The sequence below is a fragment of the Pteropus vampyrus genome, unplaced genomic scaffold, assembly GCF_000151845.1.
Source record: "Pteropus vampyrus isolate Shadow unplaced genomic scaffold, Pvam_2.0 Scaffold125, whole genome shotgun sequence".
In the NCBI taxonomy this organism is placed as follows: Eukaryota; Metazoa; Chordata; class Mammalia; order Chiroptera; family Pteropodidae; genus Pteropus; species Pteropus vampyrus.
Window position 1 is genome coordinate 1,555,276 of NW_011888906.1, and position 3,914 is coordinate 1,559,189.

A 3,914-nucleotide genomic window follows, 5' to 3' on the forward strand; every position below is an offset into this window, starting at 1 on the left:
TTGTACAGAAAGAAAGAATGGCAAATTATATAAGGAGGGAAACCGGAAGGGGGTGGTGGAGGCAGCCATTCATCGGTGCTTTTTTAACCCTTTCCTGCTGCAAAAGATGCTGGGAGGTGGATGCATTTTCCTGAATAATTTGTGCTGAAGCCTTCGAAGCGGGGACGGCACTGCTCCCTCCTTACCCTTTACAGACAGGCTTTGTACTCTGGGTAAAACTGTCGAAAAAGGTAGAACAGCTCCTAATCTAGGAGATGATTCCTGTGGGAAATCAGGCTGCTTTTCAAGCGTAATTTGAAAAGCTGCTGCCTCCAAACTTCAGTGGTGGTGGGGACCAGGGGGCGCCGAGAGAAGAATGCCATTTATAAAGCAATCAACGCTTCGACAGAGTCAGCCATCACTCAGAATTATTTTCTGAAATTTGGCCTCTATTTCTTACTCTGGAGGAAAGGCAGCACGGGCACTTTGCTTCCAATCAAGCCTGACACCGAGGCTGGGGGAAGTCACACAAAGGGAGAGGGACTCCGCGCTGCTCGTCACAGCTGGAGCGGCGGAAAGTCATTTCTAGGGTTCCTCGGCTCTGCAGAACGAGCCCGAGGAAGCCTCATCAGAGGTTCCATTCATCTCACTTCTTCCTTTTAAAACTTTAAAGCACATATTTATGTGCCTCAGGTCGCCCATGAACCATGGCATGTCAAATAGTTTGGGGTTGATAGAAGAGGGACATTTTCTCGTCCTGGGACTTTCAGAAACATAATTTCTGAATAATCGCTAGTCTCTCACCCTTCCAATTTCTCCCGTACGCTGCCACGAGACGAATATTCCTAAAACGCTGCTTTCAATATATTACTCACCTGTTTAAGAACCTTCCAAGGTTTTAAGGCTGGGATTCCCAATTGGCGGTCAAGGCCTTCCATAAACATGGCCTCTAACCTCTAACACACACCTTCCCAGACTCCCAGACCACCACACTTGTCTCAAAACACAAATTATATAAGGAGGGAAACCGGAAGGCGGTGATGGAGGCAGCCATTCCTCAGTGCTTTTTAAACCCTTTCCTGCTGCAAAAGATGCTGGGAGGTGGATGTAGTGAGAGACATTATGCCAGTCAATTTTGCCAGTCTTCATCCCGCATCTCTTTTCTTGGTATCCGAATGCAGTGCCACATTTTAGGGGGAACCACTCCACCTCAGCTCTCTCTCCATATGATTTGGGTGAGCTGACCAGACTGCCTGACTCCAGGCCTGCCCATGAGAATGCTCTGGAGCAGCGGTCCCCTAACCTTTTTGGCACCAGGGACCAGCGCTCCTATGAGAGTCTAACGCCTGATGATCTGAGGTGGAGCTGAGGCAGCGATACTAGCGCTGGGGAGCGGCTGCAAATACAGATGAAGTTTTATTCGCTTTCTTGTCTGCCGTTCACCTCCTGCTGTGCAGCCCGGCTCCTAACAGGCCACAAACCAGTTTGGGTCTGTGGCCCGGCGGTTGGGGACTACTGCTCTAGATCATCGGTTGGCAAACTAAGGTCCCCTAATACTAAGGTTAAAAAAAAAAGCCCCCTGTCCCCGCTTATATTGTAAGGCCCTTGAGGTAAGAATAATTTTTACATTTTTTAAAGGTTGTAAAAAATCAAAGAAAAATATGCCGGAGAGACCCCATGGCCTGCAAAGCCTAAAATATTCACCATCTGGCCCTTTACAGAGAAAGTTTGCCGACACCTGCTCGGAGGCACGGTGCTTGGTTTGGGGTGGGGCAAAGGGCTGGCTGAGCTGAAGAGAGCAAAGCCTAGGACTGAAGCTGGAGCTGTCTGAAAGAGGTGCACACTCTCCTAGGTTTGTTAACTGAAAGAATGTAAGCTTGGAACTACGGGCGGCATCTTTGACACTTCGCAGACAGAGGCTGCTAGCGTAGGAAGCCAGTACTGGGGAAAGCAGACTCAAAAGACGGAGACGGCTGTGGGATCTGGAGCCGGCTGGGCCTGTCTGGTTGTGTGGCCAACACATTTCTTTTTGCTCAAGTCATTCCGAATTGGGTCACTTGTCAGTTGCAACTGAGGGAGTTGTGATGAGCACAGATATTGGCAGGTATGACCGGGCGTCTCTGGACATGTTATTATTTTTCCTATCTGGAATGCCCTTCATCTTCTCTGCCTGCCGAAGTCTGCTTATCCTACCATGATCTTGCCTCGTCCTCTGCTGTGGTCCCCTTTAGTTCCTGGGTAGTTCTGAGATTTAACCATCTACTTTCTCAGCTATAACTGTCTGAGGGAGTATGTATCGCATCCCTAACAAAGCCATGAGCAGTAGAGTTGGGAGGGAGGAAGAATACACGTTGTCAGAGCCCCAGGCACTCTGCTAAACACTCTATCGACACTGCCGCATTTATTCCTCCCAATGAAACCGTCCCAAGAGGCAGAGGCAGCAACTCTATTGTAAAGGTGGGAAAACGAAGTAAAGTGAGCTGCCCAAGGTCACACAGTTCCTAAGAGGTAGAGACTGAAATCGGCCCCAGCTCTGATGAACTCTAGATTATCCACGTTCTTTCCACAACATGGTGCCTCCCTAGGACCACGTCCAGCCCTTCACAGGAGCCCCTAGGTACAGCTCTCCACTCTCCTGAATCCTCCAGGAGTCCTCCACTGCCTTCAGATCAGAGCTCAAACATCTCAACTCAAAATTCAAAATTCAAAGCCTTTCCATGTCTGCCTAGTAATCCTTCATCTGCCCCTAACTCCAGCCAAACTAATACGTGAAAACCCTGAGTAAAAAGAGAGCCTCTTCTTGCACCAGCGAGTTTTAACAGGCGAATGTCACTTTGTGATGCATACGTTAACAAGGATTAGATTGAGTCAGCTGGACAGATTTAAAATTAAAGTTGCCTGAATATAATAACTGGAAAAGCACTCTAATTAGTTTTTTATTTTTAATCAAGTGCAATAATCTGCCTGTAGGAATCCGAAAGCAGCTCAGGACGTCTTAACTCTTTGAGGAAGAAATAGGTTTCTGGAACACTATGGCAAATCCTCCAACACAGATTATCTCCTGGAAAGCATCCCCAGAGCCCAGGTTGCCCCATGTCCCCTGCCTCTCAATATACCAGCACGGCTTGCCACGCCCAGGCTCCCCGGGAAGGCCAACTATTTTAATCTCATTGGGAGCTCAACAAATCACACCACCTCTGACCTTTTTTCTCATTTGTCAGGATCTAGAGATTGAATTAGCCTATTACCTTGTGTCCCCAGTGGAATCAGGAATAATGTTGTGAATCCTTTCACAATCTCCTCAATTAGAGGGCATTCCCCACTTTTCCCAAAGGAAATCATCCCAGAATTGAAAAAACTGGAATAGAGTGAAGTGATTCTCTCTCTTTCAGGGGCTCTTGCTTGGGGGTCCCTGCAGGGTCATATGTGGAGTCTCTGAAACTGTACAGTTTTGTGAGGTCAGCTGAGTGGACCCAGCAGATGAGATGGTAAGTGACTGCAGTCGGGAAATGTAGTGCCCTCCTGGAAGTGACATAGGAGGAGGAGGTCCTCAGATATCACCAGATTTCTAGAGGAGCCCAGAGTCCCCAAAGATTAAGAGCTCTCCCTCTGGCTCGATTCTTCCAAAGGTGGGAGGGATGAGACCCAGAGAGGGAGAGTCCTTGTTGACGGCCCAGCAGAGCAGACCAGAAGCCAGGCTGCTGCCACCTGACCCAAGCTGGACATCCCACTGCCCTTGCAGGGAAGACCCTCAAAGGAGATGAGGGGGCCTCTCCGGAACAGGCCGGGGACCCTTGCTCCAATACGTCCCTGCGCCAACCACCTTCTGGGAGTTTTAGAGTTTGGGGATTACTCACATTTCTGGAAGGGTTATCTAGACACTACCTCATCATTGCATCTGGTGAGGAAGCTTTTGTTATTTCCGCGTGTGTGTG